At 53.5% G+C, this 21,732-nt stretch overlaps 2 non-coding genes across 2 annotated transcripts; both read left to right on the top strand.

The window, feature by feature from the left end:
* The first annotated feature begins 7,959 nt into the window (after nucleotides 1-7,959).
* TRNAK-CUU (transfer RNA lysine (anticodon CUU)) lies at nucleotides 7,960-8,032 on the top strand. The gene has a single exon. It is a non-coding gene; the product is annotated as a tRNA-Lys (tRNA).
* A 9,871-nt stretch (nucleotides 8,033-17,903) lies between these two features.
* TRNAK-CUU (transfer RNA lysine (anticodon CUU)) lies at nucleotides 17,904-17,976 on the top strand. The gene has a single exon. It is a non-coding gene; the product is annotated as a tRNA-Lys (tRNA).
* Nucleotides 17,977-21,732: the final 3,756 nt, after the last annotated feature.

Genomic DNA, 21,732 nt, shown 5'->3' on the forward strand with positions numbered 1-21,732 from the left:
GAAAAGGGCTGATGTTTACGCACCGAGTCTTACTGCCCTGAGCGGGCAGCTGTCTGCAAAAAATCCGAACATCGAAGGATAAGTCCCAGACAGGAGCTGCCCCCACCTCATGCTTGTGCTGCCCCCACAGTCCCAGGGGAGCCCTACAAACAGGCATCATAAACCTGGACTGGTGAGTTTTCCCTCCCAGGGAAAAGAGCCGATGTTTGTGCCCAGGGTCCTGTGTCCCTGGGCAGGCAGCTGACTGCAAAAAATCCGTATATCAAAGGATAAGTTTCAGACAGGAGCCGCCCCTACCTCATACTTGTGCGGTCCTCACAGTCCCAGGGGAGCCCTACAAAGAGACATCAGAAACCTGGTCTGGTGAGTTTTCTTTCCCATGGAAAAGAGCCGATGTTTGTGCCCAGGGTCGTGTGGCCCTGAGCGGGCAGCTGACTGAAAAAAAACCGAATATCAAAGGATAAGTCCCAGACAGGAGCTGCCCCCACCTCATACTTGTGCTGCCCTGACAGTCCCAGGGGAGCCCTAGAAACTGACATCAGGAACCTGGACTGGTGAGTTTTCTTTCCCATGGTAAAGAGCCAATGTTTACGCTCCAAGTCCTGTGGCCCGGAGCGGGCAGCTGTCTGCAAAAAGTCCGAACATCGAAGAATAAGTCCCAGACAGGAGCTGCCCCCACCTCATACATGTGCTGCCCTGAGAGTCCCAGGGGAGCCCTAAAAACTGACATCAGGAACCTGGACTGGTGATTTTTCTTTCCCAGGGAAAAGAGCCGATGTTTTCGCTCCGAGTCCTGTGGCCCTGAGCGGGCAGCTGTCTGTAAATTCCGAATATCAAAGGATAAGTCCCAGACAGGAGCTGCCCGCTCCTCATACTTGTGCGGCTCTGACAGTCCCAGGGGAGTCCTACAAACTGACATCAGGAACCTGGACTGGTGAGTTTTCTTTGCCAGGGAAAAGAGCTTATGTTTGTGCTCAGGGTCCTGTGGCCCTGAGCGAGCAGCTGACTGCAAAAAATCGAAACATCCAAGGATAAGTCCCAGACAGGTGCTGCCGCCACCTCATACTCGTCCTGCCATGAGAGTCCCAGGGGAGCCCTACAAACTGACATCAGGAACCTGGACTGGTGCGTATTCTTTCCCATGGTAAAGAGCCAATGTTTACGCTCCGAGTCCTGTGGCCCGGAGCGGGCAGCTGTCTGCAAAAAATCCGAACATCGAAGGATAAGTCCCAGACAGGAGCTGCCCCCACCTCATACTTGTGCTTCCCTGACAGTCCCAGGGGAGCCCTACAAACTGACATCAGGAACCTGGACTGGTGAGTTTTCTTTCCCAGGGAAAAGAGCCGATGTTTGTGCTCAGGGTCCTGTAGCCCTGAGCGGGCAGCTGACTGCAAAAAATCCGAATATCAAAGGATAAGTTTCAGACAGGTGCTACCCCCACCTCATACTTGTGCTACCCTGACAGTCCCAGGGGAGCCCTACAAACTGACATCAGGAACCTGGACTGGTGAGTATTTTTTCCCATGGTTAAGAGCAAATGTTTCCGCTCCGGGTCCTGTGGCCCTGAGCGGGCAGCTGACTGCAAAAAATCCGAACATTGAAGGATAAGTCCCAGACAGGAGCTGCCCCCACCTCATACTTGTGCTGCCCAGACAGTCCCAGGGGAGCCCTACAAACTGACATCAGGAACCTGGACTGGTGAGTTTTCTTTCCCAGGGAAAAGAGCCCATGTTTGTGCCCAGGGTCGTGTGGCCCTGAGCGGGCAGCTGACTGCAAAAAAATCCGAATATCAAAGGATAAGTTTCAGACAGGAGCTGCCCCCACCTCATACTTGTGCTGCCCTGACAGTCCCAGGGCAGCCCTACAAACTGACATCAGGAACCTGGACTGGTGAGTATTTTTTCCCATGGTTAAGAGCCAATGTTTCCGCTCCGGGTCCTGTGGCCCTGAGCGGGCAGCTGACTGCAAAAAATCGAAACATCGAAGGATAATTCCCAGACAGGAGCTGCCCCCACCTCATGCTTGTGCTGCCCTGACAGTCCCAGGGGAGCCATACAAACTGACATCAGGAACCTGGACAGGTGAGTTTTCTTTCCCAGGGAAAAGAGCCGATGTTTGCGCTCAGGTTCCTGTGGGCCTGAGCGGGCAGCTGACTGCAAAAAATCCGAACATCAAAGGATAAGTCCCAGACAGGAGCTGCCCCCACCTCATACTTGTGCTGCCCTGACAGTCCCAGGGGAGTCCTAAAAACTGACTTCAGGAACCTGGACTGGTGAGTTTTCTTTCCCAGGGAAAAGAGCCGATGTTTTTGCTCCGAGTCCTGTGGCCCTGAGCGGGCAGCAGACTGCAAAAATCCGAACATCCAAGGATAAGCCCCAGACAGGAGCTGCCGCCACCTCATAATCGTCCTGCCATGAGAGTCCCAGGGGAGCCCTACAAACTGACATCAGGAACCTGGACTGGTGCGTATTCTTTCCCATGGTAAAGAGCCAATGTTTACGCTCCGAGTCCTGTGGCCCGGAGCGGGCAGCTGTCTTCGAAAAATCCGAACATCGAAGGATAAGTCCCAGACAGGAGCTGCCCCCACCTCATACTTGTGCTTCCCTGACAGTCCCAGGGGAGCCCTACAAACTGACATCAGGAACCTGGACTGGTGAGTTTTCTTTCCCAGGGAAAAGAGCCGATGTTTGTGCTCAGGTTCCTGTGGGCCTGAGCGGGCAGCTGACTGCAAAAAATCCGAACATCAAAGGATAAGTCCCAGACAGGAGCTGCCCCCACCTCATACTTGTGCTGCCCTGACAGTCCCAGGGGAGTCCTACAAACTGACATCGGGAACCTGGACTGGTGAGTTTTCTTTCCCATCGTTAAGAGCCAATGTTTCCGCTCCGAGTCCTGTAGCCCTGAGCGGGCAGCTGACTTCAAAAAATCCGAACATCGAAGGGTAAGTCCCAGACAGGAGCCGCACCCACCTCATACTTGTGCTGCCCTTACAGTCCCAGGGGATCCCTACAAACGGACATCAGGAACCTGGACTGGTGAGTTTTCTTTCCCAGGGAAAAGAGCTGATGTTTTTGTTCCGAGTCCTGTGGCCCTGAGCGGGCAGAAGACTGCAAAAATCCGAACATCCAAGGATAAGCCCCAGACAGGAGGTGCCGCCACCTCATACTTGTTTTGCCCTGACAGTCCCAGGGGAGCCCTACAAACAGACATCATAAACCTGGACTGGTGAGTTTTCTTTCCCAGGGAAAAGAGCCGATGTTTGTGCCCAGGGTCCTGTGGCCCTGGGCGGGCAGCTGACTGCAAAAAATCCGAACATCGAAGGATAAGTCCCAGACAGGAGCTGCCCCCACCTCATACTCTTGCTGCCCTGAGAGTCCCAGGGGAGCCCTACAAACAGACATCAGGAACCTGGACTGGTGAGTTTTCTTTCCCAGGGAAAAGAGCCAATGTTTCCGCTCCGAGTCCTGTGGCCCTGAGCGGGCAGCTGACTGCAAAAAATCCGAACATCCAAGGATAAGCCCAAGACAGGAGCTGCCCCCACCTCATACTTCTGCTGCCCTGAAAGTCCCAGGGGAGCCCTACAAACTGACATCAGAAACCTGGACTGGTGAGTTTTCTTTCCCAGGGAAAAGTGCTGATGTTTGTGCTCAGGGTCCTGTGGCCCTGAGCGGGCAGCTGACTGCAAAAAATCCAAATATAAAACGATAAGTCCCAGACAGGAGCTGCCCCCACCTCATACTTGTGCTGCCCTGACAGTCCCAGGGGAGCCCTATAAACTGACATCAGAAACCTGGACTGGTGAGTTTTCTTTCCCAGGGAAAAGAGCCGATGTTTGTGCCCAGGGTCCTGCTGCCCTGAGCGGGCAGCTGACTGCAAAAAATATGAACATCGAAGGATAAGACCCTAACAGGAGCTACCACCACCTCATACTTGTGCTGCCCACGCAGTCCCAGGGGAGCCATACAAACAGACATCAGGAAGCTGGACTGATGAGTTTTCTTTCCCAGGGAAAAGAGCCGATGTTTTCGCTCCGCATCCTGTGGCCCTGAGCAGGCAGCAGACTGCAAAAAATCCGAACATCGAAGGATAAGTCCCAAGACAGGAGCTGCCGCCACCTCATACTTCTGCTGCCCTGAAAGTCCCAGGGGAGCCCTACAAACTGAGATCAGGAACCTGGACTGGTGAGTTTTCTTTCCTGGGGAAAAGTGCTGATGTTTGTGCTCAGGGTCCTGTGGCCCTGAGCGGGCAGCTGACTGCAAAAAATCCGAATATCGAAGGATAAGTCCCACACAGGAGCTGCCCCAACCTCATACTTGTCCTGCCCTGACAGTCCCAGGGGAGCCCTACAAACTGACATCAGGAATCTGGACTGGTGTGTCGCCCTGATTCTTGAGTTTTCTTAAGCCTTCTGAATTTACATTCTATTGGGAAACTTTCCCACACAGTTTCTGTAAATAACGTATTGTTTTGCATTCCTCCATGGGGGTGGAGAGACTTGATGTACTAGTGCTTTGTCCAATGTCTTCGGAGAGGTGGCCCGTTCACTCTCCAATCCACTGTCACCTTTGGAGAAGTATAAAAGTTGGAGTCAGAAAATAAACGCTCTCTTTTTTGCCTTGCAAGGTAGCAAGTGGCTCGCATTGCTTTCTCGTGTCCTATAGCGACACTGGTGAGTTTTCTTTCCCAGGGAAAAGTGCTGATGTTTGTGCTCAGGGTCCTGTAGCCCTGAGCGGGCAGCTGACTGTAAAAAATCCGAATATCATAGGATAAGTTTACAGACCGGGGTACCCCCACCTCATACTTCTGCTGCCCTGACAGTCCCAGGGGAGCCCTACAAACTGACATCAGAAACCTGGACTATTGAGTATTCTCTCCCAGGGAAAAGAGCCGAAGTTTGTGCTCCAAGTCCGCTGGCTCTGAGCGGGCAGCTGACTGCAAAAAATCCGAACATCGAAGGATAAGTCCCAGACAGGAGCTACCCCCACCTCATACTTGTGCTGCCCTGACAGTCCCAGGGGAGCCTTACAAACTAAAATCAGGAACCTGGACTGGTGAGTTTTTTTTCCCAGGGGAAACCGCCGATGTTTCCGCTCTCAGTCCTGTGGCCCTGAGCGGGCAGCTGACTGCAAAAAATCCTAATATCGAAGGATAAGTCCCAGACAAAAGCTGCCCCCACCTCATACTTGTGCTGCCCTTAAAGTCCCAGGGGAACCCTACAAACTGACATCAGGAACCTGGACTGGTGAGTTTTCTTTCCCAGGGAAAAGAGCCGATGTTTGTGCTCTGGGTCTTGTTGACCTGAGCGAGCAGCAGACTGCAAAAAATCCGAACATCGAAGGATAAGTCCCAGAAAGGAGCTACCCCCACCTCATATTTGTGCTGCCCTGACAGTCCCAGGGGAGCCCTACAAACTGATATCAGGAACCTGGACTGGTGAGTTTTCTTTCCCAGGGAAAAGAGCCGATGTTTTCGCTCCTGATTCCTGTGGCCCTGAGCGGGCAGCAGACTGCAAAAAATCCGAACATCCAAGGATAAGCCCCAGACAGGAGCTGCCCCCACCTCATACTTGTGCTGCCCTGAAAGTCCCAGGGGAACCCTAAAAACTGACATCAGGAACCTGGACTGGTGAGTTTTCTTTCCCAGGGAAAAGAGCCGATGTTTGTGCTCCGGGTCCTGTTGCCCTGAGCGGGAAGCTGGCTGCGAAAAATCCGAACATCGAAGGATAAGTCCCAGACAGGAGCAGTCCTCACCTCATACTTGTGCTGCCCTGACAGTCCCAGGGGAGCCCTAAAAACTGACATCAGGAACCTGGACTGGTGAGTTTTCTTTCCCAGGGAAAAGAGCCGTCGTTTCCGCTCCTGAGTCCTGTGGCCCTGAGCGGGCAGCTGACTGTAAAAAATCCGAATATCAAAGGATAAGTTTCAGACAGGAGCTACGCCCACCTCATACTTCTGCTGCCCTTACAGACCCAGGGGAGCCCTACAAACTGACATCTGAAACCTGGACTGGTGAGTTTTCTTTCCTAGGGAAAAGAGCCGATTTTTGTGCCCAGGGTCCTGTGGCCCTGAGCGGGCAGCTGTCTGCAAAAAATCCGAACATCGAAGGATAAGTCCCAGACAGGAGCTGCCCCCACCTCATACTTGTTCTGCCCTGACAGTCCCAGGGGAACCCTACAAACTGACATCCGGAACCTGGACTGGTGAGTTTTCTTTCCCAGGGGAAACCGCCGATGTTTCCGCTCTCAGTCCTGTGGCCCTGAGCGGGCAGCTGACTGCAAAAAATCCGAACATCGAAGGATAAGTCCCAGACAGGAGCTGCCCCCACCTCATACTTGTGCTGCCCTGACAGTCCCTGGCGAGCCCTACAAACTGACATCAGGAACCTGTACTGGTGAGTTTTCTTTCCCAGGGAAAAGAGCCGATGTTTGTGCTCCGGGTCCTGTTGCCCTGAGCGAGCAGCTGACTGCAAAAAATCCGAACATCGAAGGATAAGTCCCAGACAGGTGCTACCCCCACCTCATACTTGTGCTGCCCTGACAGTCCCAGGGGAGCCCTACAAACTGACATCAGGAACCTGGACTGGTGAGTTTTCTTTCCCAGGGAAAAGAGCCGATGTTTGTGCCCAGGGTCCTGTGGCCCTGAGCGGGCAGCTGACTGCAAAAAATCCGAATATGAAAGGATAAGTCCCAGACAGGAGCTACTCCCAGCTCATACTTCTGCTGCCCTGACAGTCCCAGGGGAGCCCTACAAACTGACATCAGGAACCTGGACTGGTGAGTTTTCTTTGCCAGGGAACAGAGCTTATGTTTGTGCTCAGGGTCCTGTGGCCCTGAGCGAGCAGCTGTCTGCAAAAAATCCGAACATCGAAGGATAAGTCCCAGACAGGAGCTGCCCCCACCTCATACTTGTGCTGCCCTGACAGTCTGTCACGGTTTGACGCTGGCACAATGCCAGCGCCCCATGAAAATACAACTTACCAATCAAATGCTGTGAAATGTGATCAAGAACAGGGCAAAGCAGATGTCATGGTTTGACACGGGAAGAGAATTTTTTTTTAGAAGGAAGAGGTTCATCCAGTCACCGGTCAGGTTTAGATACTGACACTTGGGGTGACCAAATGAAGGTGGACACACCTCTGAGAACACAGAGGGGTTAAAAGCGGAATTCCCAGGAGGACTCCTCCTTCTTTGGTTCCGGTCACCGCATGGTACGGACATTTCCCTCCCCCAGCCCGGTCTTGGTGGGGGAGGGGAGCCATGCTGCCTGTGGAGGTAGGCCCAAGGGTGGAGGGGCTGCAACCAGACCTGGCCCCCTGCAGATGGAAGGGTGGAGAAATCTGGGATGTCTCCGTTCCCCCCCAGAGTCTCTCCCTCTCCCAAGAGAGAAAAAAAGACAGCGGTGGTTTTATCGGCAGTTTGCCGCAGGGAAGGAGAAGAGCGGGGGGGCAGCAAGGTGCCCAGCCGGGCTGTGGGAGCTGGAGCCTGGGCAGTGAGCCATCCTTGGGAGTTGGGACTTTTAACCCTTCCTGAGAAATGAAGGCTTTATGAAATATTACTCCTCCTGAATTTGAAGAAAAGAGAGACAGCTTGAAACCTCAGATGTTCAGAGAAGAAGGTTTGGGGCAGATGATAGAGTGGCTTTTGGCTGGACTCTGCTTGTTTACCATAGACTGAACCACTCTTTCTTTCAAGAGGGACTGCATTTTAGGGGGATGCATTGGTGAGCCAAGAGACCTTCTGCAGCAACTACCAGTTTTGGAGTGGACAGAGAGAGAGCTGAGGAGGGTGTGAGGATGCCCTCCATCTTCAGGAAGAAGAGAAGGCGATCTCTGTCTTTTGGACCCTCGGCCCCAGGGGAAAATGGGGGGGACTCTAGTCCCGAATTGTGATACTGGACTGTTGTTCCTGGTGGTCCTTGGCAAAGCATCCTTAAAGGGGCCCTATAAGCAGTCTCTGTCCATGCCCGGCTAGCTCAGTCGGTAGAGCATGAGACTCTTAATCTCAGGGTCGTGGGTTCGGGCCCCACGTTGGGCGCCAAAATATTTGTCCTAGTTTAGGGCAAATTTGGGGAAAACCCAGGAAATAAACCCCCACGGCCCCTCTCCACCCACCTGGTTCAGGGAAAAATTTCCTCTGAGAGAGAAGTGGAAAAGAACCTGTTTATTCAACAAACAAAGCACTCCCCAGCACCAAAACAATTAAAAACACTAGATGACAACAAAACTCTTTCACCCCTCTGAAGAGCTGAACAAATACAGAAGGTCTTTCCTGGGAGTGGTCGCCCGGGTCTGGACGCTGGGGATTGCTCTCCAGCACTGGGGATGGCTGCTGCAGATCTCCAAATGCAGGCTCCTGGTGTTCCTTGGTGTTTCCCAGATCCCAGTCCAGAGCAGGTTGGATGATATTTAGAAAGAGGAAAGGAAAAAAAAACAACAGTCCAGGGAAAGAATTGGACTGCTTCACCTAACTAGGAAGCAAAGCAAGAAAGCAGGCAAAGCAAGCAAGCCAAGCAAGCAAGTAAGCAAAGCAAAGCCAGCCAGCCAGCCCTAGCCTTTTCTAGCTTTCCAGCAGACATGGGGGGAGGGGGACCAGATGATAACACAGCAAAACAAACCTTCACTTTCAGAGTCAGTTCTGAAAGCACAGAACATAATATCAAACGTAAACAGAACACACGATTGGAGATACAAACACAATTGCCTTCACTGTGCACTGAATGCCAGGGTGGGCTGTGCACTCTACTGCTACGAGCAGAGCAGCAGAAAACAGAGAGCACGGACGTCTGACAGCAGTTTGAAGCTTGCCTAGGAAAGAGTAGTGTTTTTGGAGTGTTCAGCAAATCCATGTTTCTTCGCAAGGGCGGGATACGTGCACTGTGCTGGCAAGCTTTCTCCCTGCGAGACACGCTGAAAAAAGTTTTCGCGATGATGCAGACCAGTAGAGACGCAGACTACGGCTCTCCGCAGTTGTCCGCAGGGAAGCGGCGGTTGCCGGCGTCTTTCTGCCGAAGCCGCGCTTTGCAGCCTACAAGTGCGGTTCACGTCAGCGGTGCACGTAGTAGCCGCTTCTTCGCCTCCGGCAGCCGGGGAGAGCGGTTGGCTTCTGAGAGGCGAAGAACGAAGCCGGCTTGTGTGTGCAGGCTTAGCACTACTAGAGGACAGTGGCTGCAGCTGCCTGCCCTTTCAATTCACCGCTGGCATGCTTCTGGCAGGTGTTCGAAGAAGACTTTCCTGGGTTTTGACTTGGTCCTGATGCAGATGTCCTGGAGAATTCTTGTTCGTGCCCTGAGGTTCCGAGATGCAGAGAACTCGATGGCAGCTGCAGAAGAGAGGGGCTGCGCTGAGTTCGTCGGGAAGCAAGGACACAGACAGCGCCTCGTGTTTGGGAGTGAGCAGCTGCTGGTTTTTTGCAATTGCCTTCACTGTGCACTGAGTGCCAGGGTGGGCTGTGCACTCTACTGCAACGAGCAGGGCAGCAGAAAACAGAGAGCACGGACGTCTGACAGCAGTTTGAAGCTTGCCTAGGAAAGAGTAGTGTTTTTGGAGTGTTCAGCAAATCCATGTTTCTTGGCAAGGGCGGGATACGAGCACTGTGCTGGCAAGCTTTCTCCCTGCGAGACACGCTGAAAAAAGTTTTCGCGATGATGCAGACCAGTAGAGACGCAGACTAGGGCTCTCCGCAGCTGTCCGCAGGGAAGCGGCGGTTGCCGGCGTCTTTCTGCCGAAGCCGCGCTTTGCAGCCTACCAGTGCGCTTCACGTCAGCGGTGCACGTAGTAGCCGCTTCTTCGCATCCGGCAGCCGGGGAGAGCGGTTGGCTTCTGAGAGGCGTAGAACGAAGCCGGCTTGTGTGCGCAGCCTCGGCACTGCTAGAGGACAGTGGCTGCAGCTGCCTGCCCTTTCAATTCACCTCTGGCATGCTTATGGCAGGTGTTCGAAGAAGACTTTCCTAGTTTTGACTTGGTCCTGATTGAGATGTCCTGGAGAAATCTTGTTCAGGCAGAGAAGTCGATGGCAGCTGCAGAAAAGAAGGGCTGCACTTAGTTGGTCGGGAAGCAAGGACATAGACAGCGCCTTGTGTTTGGCAATGAGCAGCTGCTGGTTTTTTGCAATTCCCTTCACTGTGCACTGAATGCCAGGGTGGGCTGTGCACTGTACTGTAACGAGCAGGGCAGCAGAAAACAGAGAGCACGGACGTCTGACAGCAGTTTGAAGCTTGCCTAGGAAAGAGCAGTGTTTTTTGGAGTGTTCAGCAAATGCATGTTTCTGAAAAGAGCGGGATACGTGCACTGTTCTGGCAAGCTTTCTCCCTGCGAGACATGCTGGAAAAGCTTTTCGCGATGATGCAGTCAACTAGAGAGGCAGACTAGGGCTCTCCGCAGTTGTCCGCAGGGAAGCGTCGGTTGCCGGCGTCTTTCTGCCGAAGCCGCGCTTTGCAGCCTACAAGTGCGGTTCACGTCAGCGGTGCACGTAGTAGCCGCTTCTTCGCCCCAGGGAGCCGGGGAGAGCGGTTGTCTTCTGAGAGGAGTAGAATGAAGCCGGCTTGTGTGCGCACCCTTGGCACTGCTAGAGGACAGTGGCTGCAGCTGCCTGCCCTTTCAATTCACCGCTGGCATGCTTCTGGCAGGTGTTCCAGGACGACTTTCCTGGGTTTTGACTTAGTCCTGATGCAGACGTCCTGGAGAATTCTTGTTCGTGCCCTGAGCTTCCGAGATGCAGAAAACTCTATGGCAGCTGCAGAAGAGAGGGGCTGCGCTGAGTTGGTCGGGAAGCAAGGACACAGACAGCGCCTTGTGTTTGGGAGTGAGCAGCTGCTGGTTTTTTGCAATTGCCTTCACCGTGCACTGAATGCCAGGGTGGGCTGTGCACTCTAGCGCAACGAGCTGGGCAGCGGAAAACACAGAGCACACACGTCTGACAGCAGTTTGAAGCTTGCCTAGGAAAGAGCAGTGTTTTTGGAGAGTTCAGAAATCCATTTTTCTGGGCAAGGGCGGGATGCGTGCACTGTGCTGGCAAGCTTTTTTCCGGCCAGACACGCTGGAAAAGCTTTTCGCGATGATGCAGTCCGCTAGAGACGCAGACTAGGGCTCTCCGCAGTTATCCGCAGGGAAGCGCCGGTTGCCAGCGTCTTTCTGCCGAAGCCGCGCTTTGCAGCCTACAAGTGTGGTTCACGTCAGCGGTGCACGTTAGTAGCCGCTTCTTCGCCTCCGGCAGCCGGGGAGAGCGGTTGGCTTCTGAGAGGCGAAGAACGATGGTGGTTTGTGTGCGCAGCCTTGCCACTGCTAGAGGACGGTGGCTTCAGCTGCCTGCCCTTTCAATTCAGAGCTGGCATGCTTATGGCAGGTGCTCCAGGAGAACTTTCCTGCCTTTTTACTTGGTCCTTGACAGACGAATACGGAGAATTCTTGTTCGCGCCCTGAGCTTGCGAGATGCAGAGAACTCGATGGCAGCTGCAGAAGAGAGGGGCAGCGCTAAGTTGCTCAAGAAGCAAGGACATAGACAGCGCCTTGTGTTTGGGAGTGAGCAGCTGCTGGTCTTTTGCAATTGCTGACATCAGGAACCTGGACTGGTGAGTTTTCTCTCCCAGAGAAAAGAGCTTATGTTTGTACTCAGGGTCCTGTGGCCCTGAGCGAGCAGCTGTCTGCAAAAAATCCGAACATCGAATGATAAGTCCCACACAGGAGCTGCCCCCACCTCATACTTGTGCTGCCCTGACAGTCCCAGGGGAGCCCTACAAATTGACATCAGGAACCTGGACTGGTGAGTATTCTTTCCCATGGTAAAGAGCCAATGTTTACGCTCCAAGTCCTGTGGCCCGGAGCGGGCAGCTGACTGTAAAAAATCCGAATATCAAAGGATAAGTTTCAGACAGGAGCTACGCCCACCTCATACTTCTGCTGCCCTGACAGTCCCAGGGGAGCCCTACAAACTGACATCAGGAACCTGGACTGGTGAGTTTTCTTTCCCAGGGGAAACCGCCGATGTTTCCACTCTCAGTCCTGTGGCCCTGAGCGGGCAGCTGACTGCAAAAAATCCGAACATCGAAGGATAAGTCCCAGACAGGAGCTGCCCCCACCTCATACTTGTGCTGCCCTGACAGTCCCAGGGGAGCCCTACAAACTGACATCAGGAACCTGTACTGGTGAGTTTTCTTTCCCAGGAAAAAGAGCCGATGTTTGTGCTCCGGGTCCTGTTGCCCTGAGCGAGCAGCTGACTGCAAAAAATCCGAACATCGAAGGATAAGTCCGGGACAGGAGCTGCCCCCACCTCATACTTGTGCTGCCCTGACAGTCCCAGGGGAGCCCTACAAACTGACATCAGAAACCTGGTCTGGTGAGTTTTCTTTCCAGGGAAAAGAGCCGATGTTTGTGCTCAGGGTCCTGTGGCCCTGACCGGGCAGCTGAATTCAAAAAACCGAACATCGAAGGATAAATCCCAGACAGGACCTGCCCCCACCTCATACTTGTGCTGCCCTGACAGTCCGAGGGGAGCCCTACAAACTGAGATCAGGAACCTGGACTGGTGAGTTTTCTTTCCCAGGGAAAAGAGCCGATGTTTGCGCGCCGAGTCCTGTGGCCCTGAGCGGGCAGCTGACTGCAAAAAATCCGAGCATCGAAGGATAAGTCCCAGACAGGAGCTGCCCCCAGCTCATACTTGTGCTGCCCTGAAAGTCAAAGGGGAGCCATAAAAACTGACATCAGGAACCTGGACTGGTGAGTGTTCTTTCCCAGGGAAAAGAGCCGATGTTTTCGCTCCGAGTCCTGTGGCCCTGAGCGGGCAGCTGACTGCAAAATATCCGAACATTGAAGGATAAGTTCGAGAAAGGAGCTGCCCCCACCTCATACTTGTGCTGTCCTCACAGTTCCAGGGGAGCCGTAAAAACTGACAACAGAAACCTGGACTGGTGAGTTTTCTTTCCTATGGAAAAGGACCGATTTTTGTGCCCAGGCTCCTGCGGCCCTGAGCGGGCAGCTGACTGCAAAAAATCCGAATATCAAAGGATAAGTCCCAGACAGGAGCTGCCCCCACCTCATATTTGTGCTGCCCTGACAGTCCCAGGGGAGCCGTACAAAGTGACATCAGGAACCTGGACTGGTGAGTTTTCTTTCCCAGGGAAAATAGCCGAAGTTTGTGCTCCGAGTCCGGTGGCTCTGAGCGGGCAGCTGACTGCAAAAAATCGGAACATCGAAGGATAAGTCCCAGACAGGAGCTGCCCCCACCTCATATTTGTGCTGCCCTGACAGTCCCAGGGGAGCCCTACAAACTGACATCAAGAACCTGGACTGGTGAGTTTTCTTTCCCAGGGAAAACAGGCGATGTTTGCGCTCCGAGTCCTGCGGCCCTGAGCGGGCAGCTCACTGCAAAAAATCCTAATATAGAAGGATAAGTCCCAGACCGGAGCTGACCCCACCTCATACTTGTGCTGCCCTGACAGTCCCAGGGGAGCCCTACAAACTGACATCAGGAACATGGACTGGTGAGTTTTCTTTCCCAGGGAAAAGAGCCGATGTTTTCGCTCCGAGTCCTGTTGCCCTGAGCGGGCAGCTGTCTGTAAATTCCGAATATCAAAGGATAAGTCCCAGACAGGAGCTGCCCCCACCTCATACTTGTGCTGCCCTGACCGTCCCAGGGGAGCCCTACAAATTGACATCAGGAACCTGGACTGGTGAGTTTTCTTTCCCAGGGAAAACCGCCAGTGTTTCTGCTCTCAGTCCTGTGGCCCTGAGCGGGCAGCTGTCTGCAAAAAATCGGAACATCGAAGGATAAGTCCCAGACAGGACCTGCCCCCACCTCATACTTGTGCTGCCCTGACAGTCCCAGGCGAGCCCTAGAAACTGACATCAGAAACCTGGACTTGTGAGTTTTCTTTCCCAGGGAAAAGTGCTGATGTTTGTGCTCAGGGTCCTGTGGCCCTGAGCGGGCAGCTGACAGCAAAAAATCTGAAAATCTAAGGATAATTCCAGGCAGGAGCAGCCACCACCTCATACTTGTGCTGCCCTGACAGTCCCAGGGGAGCCCTACAAACTGACATCAGGAACCTGGACTGGTGAGTTTTCTTTCCCAGGGAAAAGAGCCGATGTTTGCGCTCCGAGTCCTGTGGCCCTGAGCGGGCAGCTGACTGCAAAATATCGGAACATCGAAGGATAAGTTCCAGACAGGATCTGCCCCCACCTCATACTTGTGCTGTCCTCACAGTCCCAGCGGAGCCCTACAAACTGACATCAGGAACCTGGATTGGTGAGTTTTCTTTCCCAGGGAACAGATCAGATGTTTGTGCTCTGGGTCCTGTGGCTCTGAGCAAGCAGCTGACTGTAAAAAATCCGAATATCAAAGGATAAGTCCCAGACAGGAGCTGCCCCCTCCTAATAGCAGTTCTGCCCTGACACTCCCAGGGGAGCCTTACAGACTGACATCAGAAACCTGGACTATTTAGTTTTCACTCCCAGAGAAAAGATCCGAAGTTGGTGCTCTGAGCCCTGTGGCCCTGAGCGGGCAGCAGACTGCAAAAAATCCGAACATCCAAGGATAAGCCCCAGACAAGAGCTGCCGCCACCTCATACTTGTTCTGCCCTGACAGTCCCACGGGAGCCCTACAAACAGACATCAGGAACCTGGACTGGTGAGTTTTCTTTCCTAGGGAAAAGTGCTGATGTTTGTGCTCAGGGTCCTGTGGCCCTGAGCGGGCAGCTGACTGCAAAAAATCCGAACATTGAAGGATAAGTCCCAGAGAGGAGCTGCCCTCACCTCATACTCTTGCTGCCCTGACAGTCCCAGGGGAGCCCTACAAATTGTCATCAGGAACCTGGACTGGTGAGTTTTCTTTCCCATGGTAAAGAGCCAATGTTTACGCTCCAAGTCCTGTGGCCCGGAGCGGGCAGCTGTCTGCAAAAAATCCGCACATCCAAAGATAGGTTCTAGACAGGAGCTGCCCCCACCTCATACTTGTGCTGCCCTGACAGTCCCAGGCGAGCCCTAGAAACTGACATCAGAAACCTGGACTTGTGAGTTTTCTTTCCCAGGGAAAAGTGCTGATGTTTGTGCTCAGAGTCCTGTGGCCCTGAGCGGGCAGCTGACTGCAAAAAATCCGAACATCGAAGGATAATTCCAGGCAGGAGCAGCCACCACCTCATACTTGTGCTGCCCTGACAGTCCCAGGGGAGCCCTACAAACTGAGATCAGGAACCTGGACTGGTGAGTTTTCTTTCCCAGGGAACAGATCAGATGTTTGTGCTCTGGGTCCTGTGGCACTGAGCAAGCAGCTGACTGTAAAAAATTTGAATATCAAAGGATAAGTCCCAGACAGGAGCTGCCCCCTCCTAATTACAGTTCTGCCCTGACATTCCCAGGGGAGCCTTACAGACTGACATCAGAAACCTGGACTATTTAGTTTTCACTCCCAGAGAAAAGATCCGAAGTTTGTGCTCTGAGTCCTGTGGCCCTGAGCGGGCAGCAGACTGCAAAAAATCCGAACATCCAAGGATAAGCCCCAGACAAGAGCTGCCGCCACCTCATACTTGTTCTGCCCTGACAGTCCCACGGGAGCCCTACAAACAGACATCAGAAACCTGGACTGGTGAGTTTTCTTTCCTAGGGAAAAGTGCTGATGTTTGTGCTCAGGGTCCTGTGGCCCTGAGCGGGCAGCTGACTGCAAAAAATCCGAACATTTAAGGATAAGTCCCAGAGAGGAGCTGCCCTCACCTCATACTTGTGCTGCCCTGACAGTCCCAGGGAAGCCCTAAAAACAGACATCAGGAACCTGGACTGGTGAGTTTTCTTTCCCAGGGAAAAGAGCCGTCGTTTCCGCTCCTGAGTCCTGTGGCCCTGAGCGGGCAGCTGACTGTAAAAAATCCGAATATCAAAGGATAAGTTTCAGACAGGAGCTACGCCCACCTCATACTTCTGCTGCCCTTACAGACCCAGGGGAGCCCTACAAACTGACATCTGAAACCTGGACTGGTGAGTTTTCTTTCCTAGGGAAAAGAGCCGATTTTTGTGCCCAGGGTCCTGTGGCCCTGAGCGGGCAGCTGTCTGCAAAAAATCCGAACATCGAAGGATAAGTCCCAGACAGGAGCTGCCCCCACCTCATACTTGTTCTGCCCTGACAGTCCCAGGGGAACCCTACAAACTGACATCCGGAACCTGGACTGGTGAGTTTTCTTTCCCAGGGGAAACCGCCGATGTTTCCGCTCTCAGTCCTGTGGCCCTGAGCGGGCAGCTGACTGCAAAAAATCCGAACATCGAAGGATAAGTCCCAGACAGGAGCTGCCCCCACCTCATACTTGTGCTGCCCTGACAGTCCCTGGCGAGCCCTACAAACTGACATCAGGAACCTGTACTGGTGAGTTTTCTTTCCCAGGGAAAAGAGCCGATGTTTGTGCTCCGGGTCCTGTTGCCCTGAGCGAGCAGCTGACTGCAAAAAATCCGAACATCGAAGGATAAGTCCCAGACAGGAGCTACCCCCACCTCATACTTGTGCTGCCCTGACAGTCCCAGGGGAGCCCTACAAACTGACATCAGGAACCTGGACTGGTGAGTTTTCTTTCCCAGGGAAAAGAGCCGATGTTTGTGCCCAGGGTCCTGTGGCCCTGAGCGGGCAGCTGACTGCAAAAAATCCGAATATGAAAGGATAAGTCCCAGACAGGAGCTACTCCCAGCTCATACTTCTGCTGCCCTGACAGTCCCAGGGGAGCCCTACAAACTGACATCAGGAACCTGGACTGGTGAGTTTTCTTTGCCAGGGAACAGAGCTTATGTTTGTGCTCAGGGTCCTGTGGCCCTGAGCGAGCAGCTGTCTGCAAAAAATCCGAACATCGAAGGATAAGTCCCAGACAGGAGCTGCCCCCACCTCATACTTGTGCTGCCCTGACAGTCTGTCACGGTTTGACGCTGGCACAATGCCAGCGCCCCATGAAAATACAACTTACCAATCAAATGCTGTGAAATGTGATCAAGAACAGGGCAAAGCAGATGTCATGGTTTGACACGGGAAGAGAATTTTTTTTTAGAAGGAAGAGGTTCATCCAGTCACCGGTCAGGTTTAGATACTGACACTTGGGGTGACCAAATGAAGGTGGACACACCTCTGAGAACACAGAGGGGTTAAAAGCGGAATTCCCAGGAGGACTCCTCCTTCTTTGGTTCCGGTCACCGCATGGTACGGACATTTCCCTCCCCCAGCCCGGTCTTGGTGGGGGAGGGGAGCCATGCTGCCTGTGGAGGTAGGCCCAAGGGTGGAGGGGCTGCAACCAGACCTGGCCCCCTGCAGATGGAAGGGTGGAGAAATCTGGGATGTCTCCGTTCCCCCCCAGAGTCTCTCCCTCTCCCAAGAGAGAAAAAAAGACAGCGGTGGTTTTATCGGCAGTTTGCCGCAGGGAAGGAGAAGAGCGGGGGGGCAGCAAGGTGCCCAGCCGGGCTGTGGGAGCTGGAGCCTGGGCAGTGAGCCATCCTTGGGAGTTGGGACTTTTAACCCTTCCTGAGAAATGAAGGCTTTATGAAATATTACTCCTCCTGAATTTGAAGAAAAGAGAGACAGCTTGAAACCTCAGATGTTCAGAGAAGAAGGTTTGGGGCAGATGATAGAGTGGCTTTTGGCTGGACTCTGCTTGTTTACCATAGACTGAACCACTCTTTCTTTCAAGAGGGACTGCATTTTAGGGGGATGCATTGGTGAGCCAAGAGACCTTCTGCAGCAACTACCAGTTTTGGAGTGGACAGAGAGAGAGCTGAGGAGGGTGTGAGGATGCCCTCCATCTTCAGGAAGAAGAGAAGGCGATCTCTGTCTTTTGGACCCTCGGCCCCAGGGGAAAATGGGGGGGACTCTAGTCCCGAATTGTGATACTGGACTGTTGTTCCTGGTGGTCCTTGGCAAAGCATCCTTAAAGGGGCCCTATAAGCAGTCTCTGTCCATGCCCGGCTAGCTCAGTCGGTAGAGCATGAGACTCTTAATCTCAGGGTCGTGGGTTCGGGCCCCACGTTGGGCGCCAAAATATTTGTCCTAGTTTAGGGCAAATTTGGGGAAAACCCAGGAAATAAACCCCCACGGCCCCTCTCCACCCACCTGGTTCAGGGAAAAATTTCCTCTGAGAGAGAAGTGGAAAAGAACCTGTTTATTCAACAAACAAAGCACTCCCCAGCACCAAAACAATTAAAAACACTAGATGACAACAAAACTCTTTCACCCCTCTGAAGAGCTGAACAAATACAGAAGGTCTTTCCTGGGAGTGGTCGCCCGGGTCTGGACGCTGGGGATTGCTCTCCAGCACTGGGGATGGCTGCTGCAGATCTCCAAATGCAGGCTCCTGGTGTTCCTTGGTGTTTCCCAGATCCCAGTCCAGAGCAGGTTGGATGATATTTAGAAAGAGGAAAGGAAAAAAAAACAACAGTCCAGGGAAAGAATTGGACTGCTTCACCTAACTAGGAAGCAAAGCAAGAAAGCAGGCAAAGCAAGCAAGCCAAGCAAGCAAGTAAGCAAAGCAAAGCCAGCCAGCCAGCCCTAGCCTTTTCTAGCTTTCCAGCAGACATGGGGGGAGGGGGACCAGATGATAACACAGCAAAACAAACCTTCACTTTCAGAGTCAGTTCTGAAAGCACAGAACATAATATCAAACGTAAACAGAACACACGATTGGAGATACAAACACAATTGCCTTCACTGTGCACTGAATGCCAGGGTGGGCTGTGCACTCTACTGCTACGAGCAGAGCAGCAGAAAACAGAGAGCACGGACGTCTGACAGCAGTTTGAAGCTTGCCTAGGAAAGAGTAGTGTTTTTGGAGTGTTCAGCAAATCCATGTTTCTTCGCAAGGGCGGGATACGTGCACTGTGCTGGCAAGCTTTCTCCCTGCGAGACACGCTGAAAAAAGTTTTCGCGATGATGCAGACCAGTAGAGACGCAGACTACGGCTCTCCGCAGTTGTCCGCAGGGAAGCGGCGGTTGCCGGCGTCTTTCTGCCGAAGCCGCGCTTTGCAGCCTACAAGTGCGGTTCACGTCAGCGGTGCACGTAGTAGCCGCTTCTTCGCCTCCGGCAGCCGGGGAGAGCGGTTGGCTTCTGAGAGGCGAAGAACGAAGCCGGCTTGTGTGCGCAGGCTTAGCACTACTAGAGGACAGTGGCTGCAGCTGCCTGCCCTTTCAATTCACCGCTGGCATGCTTCTGGCAGGTGTTCGAAGAAGACTTTCCTGGGTTTTGACTTGGTCCTGATGCAGATGTCCTGGAGAATTCTTGTTCGTGCCCTGAGGTTCCGAGATGCAGAGAACTCGATGGCAGCTGCAGAAGAGAGGGGCTGCGCTGAGTTCGTCGGGAAGCAAGGACACAGACAGCGCCTCGTGTTTGGGAGTGAGCAGCTGCTGGTTTTTTGCAATTGCCTTCACTGTGCACTGAGTGCCAGGGTGGGCTGTGCACTCTACTGCAACGAGCAGGGCAGCAGAAAACAGAGAGCACGGACGTCTGACAGCAGTTTGAAGCTTGCCTAGGAAAGAGTAGTGTTTTTGGAGTGTTCAGCAAATCCATGTTTCTTGGCAAGGGCGGGATACGAGCACTGTGCTGGCAAGCTTTCTCCCTGCGAGACACGCTGAAAAAAGTTTTCGCGATGATGCAGACCAGTAGAGACGCAGACTAGGGCTCTCCGCAGCTGTCCGCAGGGAAGCGGCGGTTGCCGGCGTCTTTCTGCCGAAGCCGCGCTTTGCAGCCTACCAGTGCGCTTCACGTCAGCGGTGCACGTAGTAGCCGCTTCTTCGCATCCGGCAGCCGGGGAGAGCGGTTGGCTTCTGAGAGGCGTAGAACGAAGCCGGCTTGTGTGCGCAGCCTCGGCACTGCTAGAGGACAGTGGCTGCAGCTGCCTGCCCTTTCAATTCACCTCTGGCATGCTTATGGCAGGTGTTCGAAGAAGACTTTCCTAGTTTTGACTTGGTCCTGATTGAGATGTCCTGGAGAAATCTTGTTCAGGCAGAGAAGTCGATGGCAGCTGCAGAAAAGAAGGGCTGCACTTAGTTGGTCAGGAAGCAAGGACATAGACAGCGCCTTGTGTTTGGCAATGAGCAGCTGCTGGTTTTTTGCAATTCCCTTCACTGTGCACTGAATGCCAGGGTGGGCTGTGCACTGTACTGTAACGAGCAGGGCAGCAGAAAACAGAGAGCACGGACGTCTGACAGCAGTTTGAAGCTTGCCTAGGAAAGAGCAGTGTTTTTTGGAGTGTTCAGCAAATGCATGTTTCTGAAAAGAGCGGGATACGTGCACTGTTCTGGCAAGCTTTCTCCCTGCGAGACATGCTGGAAAAGCTTTTCGCGATGATGCAGTCAACTAGAGAGGCAGACTAGGGCTCTCCGCAGTTGTCCGCAGGGAAGCGTCGGTTGCCGGCGTCTTTCTGCCGAAGCCGCGCTTTGCAGCCTACAAGTGCGGTTCACGTCAGCGGTGCACGTAGTAGCCGCTTCTTCGCCCCAGGGAGCCGGCGAGAGCGGTTGTCTTCTGAGAGGCGTAGAATGAAGCCGGCTTGTGTGCGCACCCTTGGCACTGCTAGAGGACAGTGGCTGCAGCTGCCTGCCCTTTCAATTCACCGCTGGCATGCTTCTGGCAGGTGTTCCAGGACGACTTTCCTGGGTTTTGACTTAGTCCTGATGCAGACGTCCTGGAGAATTCTTGTTCGTGCCCTGAGCTTCCGAGATGCAGAAAACTCTATGGCAGCTGCAGAAGAGAGGGGCTGCGCTGAGTTGGTCGGGAAGCAAGGACACAGACAGCGCCTTGTGTTTGGGAGTGAGCAGCTGCTGGTTTTTTGCAATTGCCTTCACCGTGCACTGAATGCCAGGGTGGGCTGTGCACTCTAGCGCAACGAGCTGGGCAGCGGAAAACACAGAGCACACACGTCTGACAGCAGTTTGAAGCTTGCCTAGGAAAGAGCAGTGTTTTTGGAGAGTTCAGAAATCCATTTTTCTGGGCAAGGGCGGGATGCGTGCACTGTGCTGGCAAGCTTTTTTCCGGCCAGACACGCTGGAAAAGCTTTTCGCGATGATGCAGTCCGCTAGAGACGCAGACTAGGGCTCTCCGCAGTTATCCGCAGGGAAGCGCCGGTTGCCAGCGTCTTTCTGCCGAAGCCGCGCTTTGCAGCCTACAAGTGTGGTTCACGTCAGCGGTGCACGTTAGTAGCCGCTTCTTCGCCTCCGGCAGCCGGGGAGAGCGGTTGGCTTCTGAGAGGCGAAGAACGATGGTGGTTTGTGTGCGCAGCCTTGCCACTGCTAGAGGACGGTGGCTTCAGCTGCCTGCCCTTTCAATTCAGAGCTGGCATGCTTATGGCAGGTGCTCCAGGAGAACTTTCCTGCCTTTTTACTTGGTCCTTGACAGACGAATACGGAGAATTCTTGTTCGCGCCCTGAGCTTGCGAGATGCAGAGAACTCGATGGCAGCTGCAGAAGAGAGGGGCAGCGCTAAGTTGCTCAAGAAGCAAGGACATAGACAGCGCCTTGTGTTTGGGAGTGAGCAGCTGCTGGTCTTTTGCAATTGCTGACATCAGGAACCTGGACTGGTGAGTTTTCTCTCCCAGAGAAAAGAGCTTATGTTTGTACTCAGGGTCCTGTGGCCCTGAGCGAGCAGCTGTCTGCAAAAAATCCGAACATCGAATGATAAGTCCCACACAGGAGCTGCCCCCACCTCATACTTGTGCTGCCCTGACAGTCCCAGGGGAGCCCTACAAATTGACATCAGGAACCTGGACTGGTGAGTATTCTTTCCCATGGTAAAGAGCCAATG

The sequence above is a fragment of the Taeniopygia guttata genome, chromosome W, assembly GCF_048771995.1.
Source record: "Taeniopygia guttata chromosome W, bTaeGut7.mat, whole genome shotgun sequence".
Taxonomy (NCBI): domain Eukaryota; kingdom Metazoa; phylum Chordata; class Aves; order Passeriformes; family Estrildidae; genus Taeniopygia; species Taeniopygia guttata.